Raw genomic sequence first — 19,115 nt, forward strand, 5'->3', positions numbered from 1 at the left:
ATTTTCAAAATAAGAGACTTCTATACATTTATTACACACAGTTTTCCAAGCCAGGTAACCCAATACTGGTCATTCCCAATAACGAAAACTACAAACTCAATTTCTCAGTTTTTAGCTTCCTGCAGCTGCTGATATAAGACAACCCTCAGCTAGGTGGTGCCAAAATTAGGGGCATTTTCCACATAAAACAATGTTTGACATCAGTAGATATCAGCAGGAAGTGTTTATCTTTTCTACTTTGGTGGGAACAATAAAACTGGTTTTCATTTCACTAGTTGGTAAATGAGCTGTATTTGGAAACTGTCATCAGCTGGCGCCCTGTTTCCTGGGCGTCCCAGTGAGGTCAGCTCTCCCGACAGCGGGAGTTCCAGGACACACCCTCTGGCCAGCCCCTTCGTGGGGCTGTGGTTGGGCACTTTCACCAGAGATTCCCTGAGGCAGTGACAAGTTAAATAAGCAGATTGTTTACTCTCTCAACATGCCAGCATCTGACAGGCCTTCATTCTTTGCTTCCAATCAAGTTTTGATGAATATGGTACAACCCAGACTTTGGATCTAGAGAGCTGTGTGACTCCAGATGGAGTCTACTTGCTGTGGTAGCCAGCTTCCACGATTGCCCACAACGAGCTTTGATATCTCTTGGGTTGCTCCCTCTCAGATTGTTCCACAGTTAAGCTGTGAGAGCTATAGCATGTAGAAATTATGGTGTGTCACTTCCAAGATTAGATTATAAAAATACGTGACTTAACGTCTTGGATGTGTTTTCTCTCTCCCTCTCTCCATGTGCTCTGGTGGGAGCCATGTTGTGAGTGGCCCTATGGTGAGGACCATATGGTGAGGAGCTGAATGAAGCCTGCCAGGAGACACAGCATGATTTAGGAAATAGATCTTCAAGCTTGTCAAGTCTTCAGCGATCACAGGCCTGGCTGACAGCTTGACTGTAATAACCTCATGAAGGACCCTAAATCATACGCATCCAACCAAGCCACTCCTAGATTCCTGATTCTCAGACACAGACAATAAATGACTGTTGATTCTAGCTGTTTGGTGACATTTTGTTATGCTGCTATAAATAACTAATACACTGTTTACAAAAACTCTCCTATACTTTCTACTATGAATAAATAATACACCCTGGATTGCCAGGAAATAGAATGCTGACATCTGATATGAGGTAGCACTAGATATTTTCCAAGATTTCTCCCCACCCCAAGATTCTACAATAGTTTGAAGACTGACTATAATAACTGAATTTTCCTAAAATAATCTAGATTTTCTACTTTCAAACTGAACTGTATCTAAAAACAGATATGAAAGAACCTGCAGATTAGATTCAGTTTACATCTTGTTTATGGATGTTAGGTGTTTGTTCTCAGGTATTATCCTTTATTTTAATTTTTAGTCAGCTTTATTGTTTAACGTGAAACTTTCTATAAATAAAAAGGCATGGTGCTGTTTATAGGCTATGTTTTTATTGTCATGAAGTATCAGTTGAAACCATGACTGAATTAATTTTTTTGTGTGTTCAGACATTATCTTGAGTTATACTGACCCCGTGGGTCAGCTGTACAAACTCATGCAGTGCAGTTTGTCCGCAGATCACTTTTACATGCATGATGATCTTGCATTGCTGTAAAGCTACTTCTCAGTCCCTTTCAAAAAGATTCACAAGTTTGGACGTGTGTCTCTGCCCTTGGGCTCTATTTTTACTGCATCCTGTTTATATTCAACTTGGAAATTTGATTTTCAGAGACATCTGTGTTTAGAATTGACTGTGGGGCTTAAACACTAGAACAGAATTGCTCTTGTAATATAATAACACAGGCATTTGCCTCCCTAGGTCTTTTGTTGAGCTGTCACTTGCTGATGGTTATTTGGTGACATTGTTTTTTTATTCTCCCTTGTGGAGAACCGCTAAATTAGGGTAATGGATTATGCTGTCAATCAAGTTTGACAGACCCTCTATGAGAAATTGTAATGGAATGAAAGCAACATGGTCCAGTTGTTCTGTGATTAGCAATGTACCTTAATAACTGAAGTAGCCCTTCAGTTATTGAATGCTACAAAGAGCATTTCAGTATGGTGGATCTAGCTTCCCACTGCATGCTTCTATAAGATTGTATGTGTGGTACTCAAGGCAGTTTTTAACCTGTGACACTTTCAAAACAAAGTTTAGACATGCTGTTTAAAAGCATTTGATTATATTTACATATATATATAGTGTGTGTGTGTGTGTGTATGTAAATGTCATTGGAGCGACATTTATGGCATAACAATGTATTGAGGAAAAACTTTTCCTCTGCTCTCTTAGGTTCAGTAACTGTGGTCTTGAGAATTAACCTAAGAAAAGAAAACAGAAAAAGTACAGTTTTTTTATTCATTTTCATATTCATAAGATTTCACAGAAGCAAAACTCAAAGAAGCAGTTAGAAATTTGGAATAACTTCTAAAAGTCAACAAACAAGAATATGGGAGTGAGCTGGACCATATGGCCAGCTTCTGCTTTGCCCACGCACACTGGACAAGCAAGTGACAGGCCATCAGACCATCCGCCTTCAGCCCGGGGCCACCTTCATTCTCTATTACCAATACCAGGCAGAGAAAGGGTGACTTTTCTTGTTCCTAGAATTCTAAAAGCTATTTTTGCCCACACAAATTTCTTTCTTTTTCTTTTCTTTTTTGGGTCATGCTGAGTAGCTTGCAGAATCTCAATTCCCCGACCAGAATTGAACCCAGGTCACGGCAGTGGGAGTCTGGAGTCCCAACCACTAGGCCACCAAAAACCCTCCCTCCTCAACCAAACACATGCAAATTTCTTGATACTCTGTAAAACACTCTAGAATTCTTGATGCTTGGTACAGATTTTCTTGCCTTTAGAAAAAACATTTATGGGCCAACATTCTGTTTAATGGTCATTGACTCTACTTTTGGCATGCTTTTATGCCTCATCTTTCTCATTTATTTTCCCCTCTGGCTTCTAATTTTTCTTTAGATTCTTTTTCATTTCACTGTACTCTTGTCTGAAAATTTAGTTTGTATTGGGAAGCCTGGGAAGTCTACATGCCAAGTTCATTAAATACCTACTAGGGTTTTAGAGATGGAATGATTTTTCAGTCTGGTTCACACTGAATTTTTTTTTTTTTTTTTTTTTCGCCATGCCTCATGGTTTGGGATCTCAGTTCCCCTACCAGGGATTGAACCTGAGCCCCAGCAGTGAACCCAGGCCCCTCCCTCTTGGACCTCCCCCCTCTCCATCCCATCCATCTAAGTCATCATAGAGCACCGAGCTGAGCTCCCTCTGCTATGCAGCAGGTTCTCACTAGCTGTTTATTTTACACAGGGTAGTGAAGTATATTTATGTCAAACCTAATTTCCTAATTCATCCTACCCTCCCCTTCCCCATCCTGTGTCCACACGTCCATGTTCTACATCTTCATTTCTATTCCTGCCCTGCAAATAGATTCATCTGTACCATTTTTCTAGATTCCACAATTATATGCATTAACATATGGTATTTGTTTTTCTTTTTCTGACTTCACTCTGTATGATTCTAGGTTCATCCACATTGCTACAAATGATCCAATGTCACTTCTATTTTTATGGGCGAGTAATAGTCCATCATATATATGTACCACATCTTCGTTACCCATTCAAGTAGATGCTTCTTTAAGAAGAAAAAACAAGATGAAATTTTGAAAGTAGTTGCCTGAGAAACTGGTGGAGATGGCCATTACTGTGATTTTTGATTAGGTTTTTATGTTCCTAAACCTCTATCATCTCTTTTTAAGAATATAATCCGCCCTCCTCCACCCCTCCGCCCACTTTATGCTAAGCTATGTAGAGAGAAAGGAATTTGGAAGGGCAAAGTGAGCCTTGTACCTGAGGCAGGGGGAAGTTAAAATTGCAAGAACTCTAGGTAATTGGTATGTTACAGGATGACAGCTGGGAGATTGGGATGAGGGAAATTGACTGTTTCCTCTGCCCTTAGTTCTAAAATGCACTTAGGGAAAACTCTATAGATCCTTTCCTTACCAAGCTCCTCTCTTTGTTTCTCTTGATAATTAGTCATATTTTTTGCATATCTTTGCATGGTGAGAAATTCTTATTTAATACTGGAAACTTAAAACAAAAAAGGCTTGGGACTTCCCTGGTGGTCTAGTGGTTAAGACTCCACAGGGGGCATGCGTTTCATTCCTGATCAGGGAACTAAGATCCTGCAAGGCCAAAAATAAAAGAGGCTCCACATGATGATGTCTTTCCATGGAGAAAGTTCAAAATTTTCCCTAAGAAAACAGAGTTGGAAGAAGGGAAACATTTTAATACTATCAGCGACTGGGCTGTTATGAGGTTAGATTGCAGTTCTGGTAAGATTCAGTCTACTCTTTGTCCCTTGTACCTAGGGCTTGCTCTTCAGGATTTCAGTTAAGAGACTAGTAGGTCTGGATCTCCTTAGCTCTGAGAACTATGGGAATTTCTGCCCTGCTTTTCACTGGTTTTCAGAAATGCTCTTTAATCTCCCATTATGCACATCTTTGGAGTTAGCTAAATGCCTTGATGTCGGAGACTAGGTCTCAGATCTCCAGCTTTGGCATTTCAGTCCTGAATGCCCACACAAAGCTCTGTGAGTTTCTTTTGTCTTCCCAAAAGAGACCTGTCTGGACCAAGCTCAGATCCTCAGTCTTCAGCCTATGCCCAGAATTGACAGATACGTCCTGGAAAAGTCAACTGCTGGTTCTCAACAGCTTTACAGAAGGTTCTGTCTGTTTAGTCTCTGGAATTTTAGTCCCTCTGTTACTGTTTGCTTTTGTATCTCTCTGTTACCTTAAAAATTTTTAAAGGTTTAAAAAGTTTATCTGGGTTTTGTAGTTCTCAGTAGGAGCATTTTCCTGCCATGAATTCCGTCATATCCAGATGCAGAAATATGCCTTTTATTTTTTGTCCGTTTGATCTGATGTGAACTGAGAGAAATGAAGTAGCCTTCCACTGCTGTTTCCATCTGTTTCTCTTTGTGCTTGCAATAGTTTCTGTTTTTATCAACATTGTTGCTACATAGTTTAGTACAGAGGTATTCATAGCTGTTACATTCTCATTTTGGTTTGTGTGCTCTGACACTGTGAAGTGCCTTTATTATTGCTTTTTGGCTTGATTTCTACCTTCTCTAATATTTTATTACACTAGCCACTTTCTTTTTGTTTTGCTTTTTCTGGTATTTTTTGTTGTTGTTCATCTTTTTAGCTTTTCTGAATAATTTTGTTTTCATTGTTATTCTGTATTATAGCCTAGGAATTGGGTTTGTGACCTAGATCTGTGAATCAATCTGAAAATCAATCTTTTTCTTTTATAAGCTAAATTAAACCTACACATATTGGTATGATTAATTTTAGACCTATGATATGTGTAACATTTTAAAAGTCTCTTCTTTGCAGCCTCTTTCTTTCTGATAGTGGCTACATAATTATATCTTTATTTAATACTTTTATTCTCTTTTTTCTTTAGAATAATATGTAAAATTTTCCTAACATAAGCAGCATTAAAGTTGCGTGTATTCTCTTCTTCCCCTTCATCCTGTCCTCTCCATCCCACAGTTCTGGTAAATAATGCTATCTTTCTTAGTATTGACTTTTGTACTGTCAAATATGTTTTACTTCAAAAACTTGAATTTTCAACTTTAAATATCTCTTGGTTTCTTGGTATTATAGATGAAGCAATCAATGAGTTTATTCTTTTTTCTGCTTTCCCTCTTTCCATTTAAAAAAATTGTTTTTAAGTTGTCAGGTCATATACCACATATATTCTATTCTGCCACTCTATTTTCCCCCCTTTTAAATTTTATATCTGTTGGTAGATATATTTACTGCCATTGAGAAGTCTTTTAACTGAGGCTTCCTCAGTCATCCCTTGGCTGATTACAGTTTTTCCTCTAGTAGTTTCCTTGGGAGGAATATACACGAACATTATTCCCTGAATTCTGGAATGTTCAAGGCAATTTGATAGTATTAACCATTGGAATGAATGTGACTAAAAGCTCTGTTTCTGGCAAGAATATAAATTGGTAAAACCACTGGAAAGCAGGTTTGCAACAACTTATCAAGTTAAACACTCACTACTCTATGACTCAGAAATTTCATGTCTACTCAGGGACAACTCATACACAGGTTTTCAGAAGTCACATAGAGGGCTGTTCATAACAAGATTCTTTATAACAGTAAAAAATTGAATGACAACCAAAAAGCAAATGATAAGTAAATCAAGGTGTATTTGTCAAATTTTATACATCAGTCAAAATGAAAAATCTATAGTCACATTCAACAGTATAGACAAAATCTTAGCAATGTGCTATATTTTACTAATTCTCATCCTTGTCGTTTTAACACTTGTAAAATTGTGATATATATTACAATTCATGGTACGTCATTGTTTAATTAGAGGATATTATCTTTTCTTATTATATAAAATAACACTGTATCTTACATTTCATGGGAACTTGTATTCAAGGACATATGGTAATAATATGTGACATAATGAAGTGTCAGAAGATTACATTCAATATGGTGCCCTTTGTGTAAGGTTGAAACAACTAAAACTAAGCAATTTTATTTATGAACATGTATGTATGACAATACTATGTGTGTCCAAGGGGGTAATAAAAAAATTCAGGATGGTGATTCCTTCTGGTGGGGGAAGTCAAATTGATGAGATATGAAAGAAAGGTAGATGAAAGTTACTGTTTGAGTTCTCATGTTGGTTTCATGGATATTTAGATTATTATTTAACATTTCTTATTTTAATAATCATTAACATAAATTATCATAAATCAAATAAATATATATATATATATATAATACATAAATGACATGTATGGACTAAGAGTGAAAATATGCTTTGAGCCAAGAATTCTGACTAGTTTTATACACCCTGAGGTTGAAACTTTATATTAGAAGTAAAATTTGGCTGGTTCATACTGACCTTGAGTTTAAGTGTTAAAACTACCTTCTGACATTGAAAGTTATTTTTGAGTAATCTGACATCTACCATCATCCTTATTTTCTTTTTCTTTTTCATAAATGATATCATCTTTTTGCTTGGATTTCCAAATGATTTTCTGACTCTTTAAAGACAGTGGATTTACTAAGATATGTCTGTTTTGTTGGAGGTGGATTAAGTTTTCATAATATACAGTGTGCTTTTTCAATAGGTAGGCTTAGATCATGTATTCCAGAAATACTTTCTATAGTTATATTTTCAAATATGCATTCTATTCTACCATTTTGACTTTCTTCTTTTGGACTCTGTATGTCTAAGATACACTTTACTTGTCGTCTGTATCTATGATTTTATCTCTAATCCTGTTGATATTTTTCTCTATTTTGGCTTAATTTTGCTTGCTTTTCTCATTTTTTTCCTGCCTATCTCTTATTGTGCTTTCCATAATATCTATTTTATATATATATACATTTTGCTTCAACATACCTCTCTTTCCTTCCTCCTCCATTGCGTTATTATTAATCATGTATAATACACTATTATAATGACGTGTAAGTGAAGTGAAAGTCACTCAGTTGTGTCCAACTTTTTGCAACCCCTTAGACTATACAGTCCATGGAACTCTCCAGCCCAAAATACTGGAGTGGGTAACCTTTCCCTTCTTCAGGGGATCACTCCAACACAGGGATCGAACCCAGGTCTCCTGCATTGTAGGCAGATTCTTTACCAGCTGAGCCACTAGGGAGGTCCATTATCATAGTGATTATATCTTTGTTAGTTAGAAGTACATCAATATAGCTGTATCATTATTATTTTATACAGTTGTCTTTTAAATCAAGAGAAGAAATAAGTAAAAAATGCATTTATATTATGTTATACATTTACCTATGTGTGTAGACAGAATAATGACTCCCCAAATATGTTCATGTCTTAATCCTCAAAACCTGTGATTATGTTAGGTTATATAACAAAGAAAAATTAAGGTTCTAGATAGAATTAAGACTGTTCAGCTGCTGAGTTTAAGAGAGGGGAGACTATTCTGCATTAGCCCAGTGGATACAACATAATCCTAGTGTTTTTAAAAGTGGAAAAGGGAAGCAGAAGAGAAAATCAGAGTGATATGAGAAGGACCCAACCCACCATTTCTATCTCTTAAGATGTAGGAAGAGAACCACAAGTCAAGGAATGCAGATAGCTTATAGAAGCTGAATGAGAGAACTTAGTGGATTTTCCCCTAGAACTACCAGGAAAGAATGTAGACCAGCTGACAACTTGATTTTAGCCCAGTGAGATCTGTTTTGGACTTCTAAACTTATAGTATTTTTGCATCATTTTAGGCTGCTAAGTCTTTGGTAATCTGTTAACTAAAGCCATGACTTCCCTGGTGGCTCAGATGGTAAGACGTCTGCCTACAATGCAGGAGACCCGGGTTCAATCCCTGGGTCGGGAAGATCTCCTGGAGAAGGAAATGGCAACCCACTCTAGTATTCTTGCCTGGAAAATCCCTTGGATGGAGGAACCTGGTAGGCTACAGTCCATGGGGTCGCAAAGAGCCGGACATGACTGAGCGACTTCACTAAAGCCATAAGAAACTAACAGACTATGTAATTATCTTTACCATGTTCTTTGCTTTTTTCATGTGAATTTATTTATTTATTTATTTTGCAGCCAGGGGAGTGTCTTTTAGAACTTATTGTAAAAGTAGATCTGCAAGCAACAGTTTCTCTGTCTTTTAAAAATCTGGGTATGTCTTTATTTCACCTTCATTTTGGATAGTTTTACTAGATATGTACTTTTTAGTTGACTTTTTTTTTTTTTAATCTTAGCATTTTGAATATATCATCCCACTTTCTTCCAGCCTCCACTGTTGTGATGAAGCTGTTACTCTTACTGAGGGTCCTTTATGGTGAATTGCTTTTCTCTTGCTATGTGGAAAAACTTCTTTTTGTCCCTTGGCAGTTTGAATATGATGTGTCTAGGTATGGATCTGTTTGAATTTATCCTACTTAGGGCTTGTTGAGCTTCTTGGCTGTGTGGATTAATGTTTTTCATCAAATGTGGGAAGTTTTCGGTCATTACTGTGTGTGTGTGCTAAGTTGCTTCAGTTGTGTCTGACTGTGACCCCATGAACTGTAGCCTGCCAGGCTCTCTGTCCATGGGATTCTCCAGGCATGAATACTGAAGTGGGTTGCCATGCCCTCATTCAGGGGATCTTTCTGACCCAGGGACCGAATGCTGTCTCTTATATCTCCTGCATTGGCAGATGGGTTCTTTACCACTAGGATCACTTGGGAAACCTCAGTCATTACTATTTAAAATCTTTTTCTGTGCCCTGCTACACTGCCTTTTTCTCTTTAAAAGTGGCACCTCTGTGTATGCCCCTCTGAACTTCACCTAGTTCAGTATGGTGTCTTCAGCCTTCTTTTGCACGCCCCTGGTTTCTTCACCCAATGCTGTACCTCCTTGGAAGGTGATCCTTCATTTTGGCTGATGCTTTTGATATTTGCTACTCCAGATACCCACAGACACCTTCCATCTTTTTCTCTCTCTCTTCTCCAGCATGTGATATCTATTCAAAGCCAGTCCTGTCTACAACAGGTCTCATACAGGGTGAGGTCCTCACCTTCTGGGGGAATATTTTGCTGGTGATTTCTGAGGTCTTTTACTGCTACATCCCTCTGTGTACTCCTTTGCTCTCTCATTTCTGCATTCTGGTCAGCTGTTTTTAAAAACACTTCTATTTCAATTTAGACTTCGTGGGATTTTTGTTTTTCCCAGTTGCATGAAAACTGAATTTGTGGCTTTTAAAACTCTGTTTTTTTTTTTTTTTCTCCTGTGTTTTTCCAAGAGAAGTCATGGGAAGATTCATTAAATGAACACTATAGCTATACCAAATAGCCCCCATATATGTTAAAAAAATTTCTAGTGTATTTAAAAAAAAATCTATTTACAATGTTCAGAAGAAAGACAAGACAAAACCAAAGTTGGCCTAGAGTTTCAGTCAGATGTTGTGTCTGTCATTTTGTTCACTTCAGTGTACAACATTCAAGGGGGTTGGAGTGTGATGTTACAAGAGACTGGTCACATGTCTAAGGTGAATTTTGAGCAGGTTGAGGTCCTTAACAGGACCTACATCAAATATGAAACTATTATCATTTCTTGGTGAATTCTTCGGTTAATCTTAGAGAAATAAGTCAAAGATGCAAAGAAAGAGAAAAGGCAATGGAATTCTGCAAACAGAATAGAAGATGCAAGTGGAGATGATGTTTTGGGCTAATGAGTAGGACAGAAAAAAAGTGATTTCTTTCTCTGATTAGACAAGAAAGCACACAGAAGTGAACAAATGGGTTTTTGATATAAAACATCGTTTCAGGGACTTCCCTGTGGCTCAGTGGTGAAAAATCCATGGGCCACTGCAAGAGATACAGGTTCCATTCCTGTTCCTGGAAGATCCTGCATGCCGTGGAGCAACTAAGCCTTTGCACCACAACTACTGAGCCTGTGCTCTGGAGCCCACATGCTGCAACTACTGAGGACCACATGCCCTAGATCCCACGCTCCACAAAAGAGGCCACCACAATGAGAAACCCAGGCACTGCATCTAGGGAGTAGCTCCCACTCACTGCAATTAGGGAAAAGCCCACACAGCAATGAAGGCCCAGCACAGCCAAAAATAAATAAATAAGTACAATTATTAAAAAAACAGTTTCAGAGCCTTGTGATATTTCCAGAAAACTTTCATTTTACATTTGTAAACCAAAAGCAAGTTGTTTCAATTGATATACTTCAGTTAAAGTGGTATCATGTAATTTTTAAAAGTCTTGCTCTGTATGTTATACTGTGTATTTAGCTAATACTCATTTTAACAGGAACTTTCCAGGTGCTGCCAGTGATAAAGAACCTGCCTGCCAATGCAGGAGATATAAGAGACTCAGGTTCAATCCCTGGGTCTGCAAGATCCCATGGAGAAGGAAACGGCAACCCACTCCAGTATTCTTGCTTGGAGAATCCCATGGACAGAGGAGCCTGGTGGGCTACAGTCCATAGGGTCACAAAGAGTCAGACATGACTGAAGCGACTAAGCACGCATGCACATTTTAACAGAAAAGCCATCAATGACTGGATTATCAACCTCATCATATGTCTGTTATCTTTTCCAAACTCATTGTATTTCCAGTGTTGTATGCATCACCATCCATCAGAAGACAAGGTCAGCTCTTCAAGTCTTGTGCTTTGAAGAAAGAACCAACCAGCCTCTTTAGCAACAAGAAAGTCAGGAAGACTTAAAGAGCTTGATATCAGATATACTAATAGAAGCTAGAGGAGATCTGTTTGTGAAGGGGATCCTCTCCATAATCTCCAAATCCCAGCATAGATGGCTGCTTGCTAGTTTTTGACTGCTGAGTCTAGACATAATAACTCCTAATGAACTCACCCAGACAAGATGGGAAGGCCTACCATGGAATGCTGGGATGGGATACAAGAGAGAGACAGCAAAGGCTGTTTCTGTAATATGATCTTGCCAGATGGAGTGTTTCATCCTAGGTTAAAAGGTCAGTGCTATGATCTCATTCTTTTTTTTGCAAACATTGTAATGATTGACTTTATTATAGGGATTAAGATCTATGATTAAAGTGATGTAATGTCAACAATCTTTTTTTAATCCTGTATTGATTCAACAACTGCTTTGTATATGCTTTGGTTTAGTTAAATATGATGGAATAGTTTGTAGACCTCTGAATTCCAACAACAATGGACCTACTTACAGTGCAGCTGTGGAACTGATAATCTTTATGACAGTGTTATAGAATGGAGTTATATCGTTACTCTGAATACAACAGGCACGTCTCTTCATTTGTCTACTATATTAAAATGTATTTATATTTAAAAGTCAAGTATTTTTGGTTTTGAAAATACTTAGACTTTGAATCACAGACCAGATTGTTTCATTTTTTTTTTTTTTAGGAAACTTTATAGAATGAATAATACAATCCACTGATAATTTGTATCAGTATTAAAAAATGATTATTTGGGGGACTTTTATAATCCCTTATGATAAGTGATGCCTGCATATGAATGCTGCTCTTGAAATGGGTTCAGGTCATTTAAAAAATAATAGCATGGGTGTTTCTCCTCACTTACTGGTTAAATTCTAGATCAACACACCAGAGTGGTAAAGCTGAGAGAATATAGTGGAGAAATGGTGAGTGGGTGAGAAATAGGGGGAATTGAGATAGATGCTCTGAAGTCCTGTGATACCTGAAAGGATTTTAGAACAAAAATGTAAAAGCACATGAGGTTGCTAAGTTTACATGTGCCACACCCCCCTCCCGTCCCCAACACAAAACACAAGCCTGTGTATTTATTACTTCAGGAAACAGCACAATAGCAGGGTTACCTGTATCATCTGCCTTGAAGTCACAGTCTGTCTGCCTCATCCCCTTCCCACACCTACAGTCCTTTTCTGATAAAAATGAGAGAGGCCAGATGCCTTTGTGGGGTTTTGGGCAAAAACCACGTTCTACAGAGGAACTCCATAGGGAATGGTGACAAACAGATCAACTTTATCCTTTTTAATAAATATGGATTCCATGAGACATGCAGAAATGGAAATTGTATCCCAATGTTTGCTGAGATGTGGGCTGGTGCTCCATGGGGCCTGCCCTCTACCCAAGTCTTTGGGATCAAGAGGGACTGAACAGTCGAGGAAGAGGATTACTTGTGAAAATTAACATGCCCCTGAATCTCTTGAGAGACCCTTGTCACTGAAGGTCACCAGACTTGTTTCTTGTAACCCTGAAAACCACTCTGTACACTAGCAACTAGGTATCTGCTTTAGGGTCTCTGTCTGTATTCCATGTTTCTTCCCAGACCAGAGAGAGCAAAAAGTTGCAGAAAGAACAAAGAGGACACACTTTGGAGTCCCTGGGTTCAGATTCTTGCTCTTGAGCTCAATATCAGCCACTGTCAGATCATTTAGTTCAGATAATTCAATTACAGTCTGTCCAGACTACCCCACAGAGTTCTTACAAGGGTTCAAAAAAATCAGAGCATATCAAACATTAATGTATCCAATGAGGATTTTTGAAAGTTATAAATGATTGTAAATTTCATTTCTTAGCTCACCAAATGTCTTCAATATTGTCTTTTATATATTTTGCCTCCTCTGAGCTGCACAGTAAGATGAGGGATCACCAGAAGGTGCTTAATAAATGCTTTTTCCATGTATGACCACCCTAAAATCATGACCCTTGTAATTCGTTCAGGACTGGAGCCATGTTTAGAGAACAGAACAAAGAGAAATTCAAATCACTAACAAATCAAATGCAGAACTCTAAGGCAGCTCTTACTAAAATCCCTTTCCCCTCCTGTTCTCTCAGTTCAGTTCAGTCGCTCAGTTGTGTCTGACTTTTTGCGACCCCATGAATTGGAGCACGTCAGGCCTCTCTGTCTATCACCAACTCCCGGAGTTCACTCAAACTCATGTGCATCCAGTCGGTGATACCATCCAGGCACCTCATCCTCTGTCGTCCCCTTGTCCCCCTGCCCCCAATCCCTCCCAGCATCAGAGTCTTTTCCAATGAGTCAACTCTTCACATGAGGTGGCCAAAGTACTGGAGTTTCAGCTTCAGCATCATTCCTTCCAAAGAAATCCCAGGGCTGATCTCCTTCAGAATGGACTGGTTGGATCTCCTTGCAGTCCAAGGGACTCTCAAGAGTCTTCTCCAATGCCACAGTTCAAAAGCATCAATTCTTTGGCACTCAGCTTTCTTCACAGTCCAACGCTCACATCCATACATGACCACAGGAAAAACCATAGCCTTGACTAGATGGACCTTTGTTGGCAAAGTAATGTCTCTGCTTTTCAATATGCTGTCTAGGTTGGTCATAACTTTCCTTCCAAGGAGTAAGCGTCTTTTAATTTCATGGCTGAAGTCACCATCTGCATTGATTTTGGAGCCCCCCAAAATAAAGTCTGATACTGTTTCCACTGTTTCCCCATCTATTTCCCTTGAAGTGATGGGACCAGATGCCATAATCATTGTTTTCTGAATGTTGAACTTTAAGCCAACTTTTTCACTCTCCTCTTTCACTTTCATCAAGAGGCTTTTTAGTTCCTCTTCATTTTCTGCCATAAGGGTGGTATCATCTGCATATCTGAGGTGATTGATATTTCTCCCAGCAATCTTGATTCCAGCTTGTGCTTCTTCCAGCCCAGGGTTTCTCATGATGTACTCTGCATATAAGTTAAATAAGCAGGGTGACAATATACAGCCTTGATGTACTCCTTTTCCTATTTGGAACCAGTCTGTTGTTCCATGTCCAGTTCTAACTGTTGCTTCCTGACCTGCATATAGGTTTCTCAAGAGGCAGGTCAGGTGGTCTGGTATTCCCATGTCTTTCAGAATTTTCCACAGTTTATTGTGATCCACACAGTCAAAGGCTTTGGCATAGTCAATAAAGCAGAAACAGATGTTTTTCTGGAACTCTCTTGCTTTTCCCATGATCCAGGGGATGTTGGCAATTTGATCTCTGGTTCCTCTGCCTTTTCTAAAACCAGCTTGAACATCTGGAAGTTCATGGTTCATGTATTGCTGAAGCCTGGCTTGGAGAATTTTGAGCATTACTTTACTAGAATGTGAGATGAGCGCAATTGTGTGGTAGTTTGAGCATTCTTTGGCATTGGCTTTCTTGGGGATTGGAATGAAAACTGACCACTTCCAGTCCTGTGGCCACTGCTGAGTTTCCTGTTCTCTAGCAGCCTGCAACTCTCAAGTTGTCATTGTCACCCTTCTCCCACAGAAAACCCTCTCGTTCACCATCCCTGGCCCATCCGTTACTCTCTCTGGTGGTGGTTTAGTTGATAAGTCATGTCTGGCTCTTGTGCAACCCCATGGACTGTAGCCCATCAGGCTCCTCTGTCCATGTGATTTCCCAGGCAAGAATATAGCAGTGGCTTGCCATTCCCTGGCTTGGAGAATTTTACTTTACTAGCATGTGAAATGAGTGCAATTGTGTGGTAGTTTGAGCATTATTTGGCATTGCCTTTCTTTGGGATTGGAATGAAAACTGACCTTTTCCAGTCCTGTGGCCACTGCTGAGTTTTCCAAATTTGCTGGCATATTGAGTGCAGCACTTTCACAGCATTATCTTTCAGGATTTGGATGGCTCAACTGGAATTCCATCACCTCCACCAGCTTTGTTCATAGTGATGCTTTCTAAGGCCCACTTGACTTCACATTCCAGTATGTCTGGCTCTAGGTCAGTGATCACACCATCATGATTATCTGGGTCATGAAGCTCTTTTTTGTACAGTTCTTCTGTGTATGCTTGCCATCTCTTCTTAGTATCTTCTGCTTCTGTTAGGTCCATACAATTTCTGTCCTTTATCGAGCTCATCTTTACATGAAATGTTCCTTTGGTATCTCTGATTTTCTTGAAGAGATCCCTAGTCTTTCCCATTCTGTTGTTTTCCTCTATTTCTTTGCATTGATTGCTGAAGAAGGCTTTCTTATCTCTTCTTGCTATTCTTTGGAACTCTGCATTCAGATGTTTATATCTTTCCTTTTCTCCTTTGCTTTTCACTTCTCTTCTTTTCACAGCTATTTGTAAGGCCTCCCCAGACAGCCATTTTGCTTTTTTGCATTTCTTTTCCATGGGGATGGTCGTGATCCCTGTCTCCTTCCTGTACAATGTCACGAACCTCATTCCATAGTTCATCAGGCACTCTATCAGATATAGGCCCTTAAATCTATTTCTCACTTCCACTGTATAATCATAAGGGATTTGATTTAGGTTATACCTGAATGGTCTAGTGGTTTTCCCTACTTTCTTCAATTTAAGTCTGAATTTGGCAATAAGGAGTTCATGGTCTGAGCCACAGTCAGCTCCTGGTCTTGTTTTTGCTGACTGTATAGAGCTTCTCCATCTTTGGCTGCAAAGAATATAATCGATCTTATTTCGGTGTTGACCATCTGGTGATGTCCATGTATAGAGTCTTCTCTTGTGTTGCTGGAAGAGGGTGTTTGTTATGACCAGTGCATTTTCTTGGCAAAACTCTATTAGTCTTTGCCCTGCTTCATTCCGTATTCCAAGGCCAAATTTGCCTGTTATTCCAGGTGTTTCTTCACTTCCTACTTTTGCATTCCAGTCCCCTATAATGAAAAGGACATCTTTCTTGGATGTGAGTTCTAAAAAGTCTTGTAGGTCTTCATAGAACCATGCCACCTCATGCGAAGAGTTGACTCATTGGAAAAGACTCTGATGCTGGGAGGGATTGGGGGCAGGAGGAGAAGGGGACGACAGAGAATGAGATGGCTGGATGACATCACTGACTCGATAGACGTGAGTCTCAGTGAACTCCGGGAGTTGGTGATGCACAGGGAGGCCTGGCGTGCTGTGATTCATGGGGTCGCAAAGAGTCGGACATGACTCAGCGACTGATCTGATCTGATCTGCCATTCCCTTCTCCAGGGGATCTTCTTGAACCAGGGATTAAACCACATCTCCTGCTTGGCAAGCAGATTCTTTATCACCGACCCACCAAGAAAGGCTTGTATTCTCTCTAACCCACCACAAACCCATCTCTCCCAGCATTGCACTGGGCCCTCCACACCTCCACATGTGAGATTCCCTAGGGATGGAGGCTCCTTTTTACTCTCATTCTTGTTTTCACTAGACTAAGTCTTTATCCTCAACTCTTTTTCCTAATTCTGCCTCCAAGAGACTGAATATTCTCAGTCCTGTTCAGAGGAAGAAGGGGGAAAGAACTAAGCAGTGAATGGAATCAGGACCCAATTTATTTGGCAGAAAGAAGAGTTGAAACATTCACCATTTTTATCTGACTTTGAAACAGAGCAGGACCCTAAGGTCCTTTCCTGTCTGCCTTTTGTCTGTGGAAAACTTTGGCCAAATAATAAGTTTAATCACAGAGATGAGAAATGCTGAAACAAAAGAAAATAGAAAAAGGGGACCAAATAATAATAATGTAGTCATTAAGCATAGCAAAAGACCATTAATTCCTTCTCAAGGACTATAGATAATATTCTGAGCCATATCCTGTGAACTGTCTTATAGATACAGAAACCCCAGGTGGAACATTAATTACATGATCACCAGACTGTACCCAAGACACAAACTATCACAATTCTGAGAATTGACCTCAAAGAAATAGGAACAAGTAGACCCTGGAACTGAAGATTGTTGTTGTTCAGTTGTGAAGTCATGTCTGATTCTTTGTGACCCCATGGACTACAGCACACCATGCTTCCCTGTCCTTCACTATCTCCCAGAGTTTGTGCAAACTCATGTCCACTGAGTGAGTGATGCCATCCAATCATATTGTCCTCTGTGGCCCTCCTCTCCTCCAGCTCTCAGTCTTTCCCAGCATCATGGTCTTTTCCAGTGAGTCAGTTCTTCAGATGGTGGCCAAAGAATTGGAGCTTCAACTTCAGCATCAGTCTTTCCAATGAATATTCAGGGTTGATTTCCTTTAGGGTTAATTGATTTGATTTCCTTGCAACCATGGAACTCTCAACAGTCTTCTCTAGTACCACAATTCAAAAGCATCAATTCCTCAGTGCTCAGCCTTTTTTATGGTCCAACTCTCACATTCGTACATGACTATTGGAAAAACCATAGCTTTGACTATATAGACCTTTGTCAACAAGTGATGTCTATGCTTTTTAATACACTGTCTGGGCTTGTCATAGTTTTCCTTTCAAGGGCCAAGCATCTTTTAATTTCATGGCTGCATTCACCATCCACAGTGATTGCGGAGCCTAAGAAAATTTGTCACTGTTTCCACTTTTCCCCCATTTATTTGCCATGAAATGATGGGACTGAATGCCATGATTTAGTTTATTGAATGTTGAATTTTGAGCCAGCATTTTCACTATCCTCTTTCACTCTCCTCAAAAGTCTCTTTATAGTTACTTTTAGCTTTCTGCCATAACAGTGGTATCATCTGCATATTTGAGATTGTTGATATTTCTCCCAGCAATCTTAATTCCAACTTGTGATTCAGCTAGCCTGGCATTTCACATGGTGTACTCTGTGTATAAGTTAAATAATCAGGGTTACAATATACAACCTTGATGTAGTCCTTTCCCAATTTTCGTTGTTTCTTCTGCTATTCTAACTGTTGCTGCTTCTTGACTTGCATACAGGTTTTTCAGGAGGCTGGTAAAGTGGTCTGGTATTCCCATCTCTTGAAGAATTTTCCACAGTTTGTTGTGGTTCACATAGTCAAAGGCTTCAGCATAGTCTATGAAGCAGAAATAGGCATTTTTCTGGAACTCCCTTGTTTTTTCTAAGATCTACTGGTTGTTGGCAATTTGATCTCTGGTTCCTCTACCTTTTCTAAAGACAGCTTGTTCATCTGAGGTCCTCTGTTTGCATACTGCTAAAGCCTAGTTTGAAGAATTTTGAGCATTATCCTGCTAGCATGTGAAGTGAATGCAATTGTACCATATTTTGAACATTCTTTCACATTTCCTTTCTTTGGAATTAGAATGGAAACTGACCTTTTCCAGTCCCGTGGCCACTGCTAAGTTTTCCAAATTTGCTGACATATTGAGTACAACACTTTAGCATCATCTTCTTTTAGGATCTTAAATAGCTTAGCTGGAATTCCATCACTTCTACCAGTTTTTTCATAGTAATGCTTTCCAAGGCCCACTTGACTTCACCCTCCAGGATGTCTGGCTCTAGGTGAATGGCCACACCGTCGTCATTATCTGGGTCATTAAGATTTTTTTTATATGATTTTTTGGGTATTCTTGCCACCTCTTCTTAATCTCTTCTGCTTCTGTTAGGTCCATACAATTTCTGTCCTTTATTGAGCCCATCTTTGCATGAAATATTCCCTTGGTATCACCAATTTTCTTGAATAGATCTCTAGTCTTTCCCATTCTATTGTTTTCCTCTGTTTGTTTGCACTGTTCATTGAAGAAGGCTTTCTTATCTCTCCTTGCTATTCTCTGGAACTTTGCCTTCAGTTGGGTATATCTTATCCTTTTTCCTTTGCCTTTCACTTCTGTCCTCAGCTATTTGTAAGGCCTCCTCAGACAACCACTTTTCCTTCTTGAATTTCTTTTTCTTGGGAATGGTTTTGGTCACTTCCTCCTATA

This window comes from Bos taurus, chromosome 5 (genome assembly GCF_002263795.3).
Source record: "Bos taurus isolate L1 Dominette 01449 registration number 42190680 breed Hereford chromosome 5, ARS-UCD2.0, whole genome shotgun sequence".
NCBI lineage: Eukaryota > Metazoa > Chordata > Mammalia > Artiodactyla > Bovidae > Bos > Bos taurus.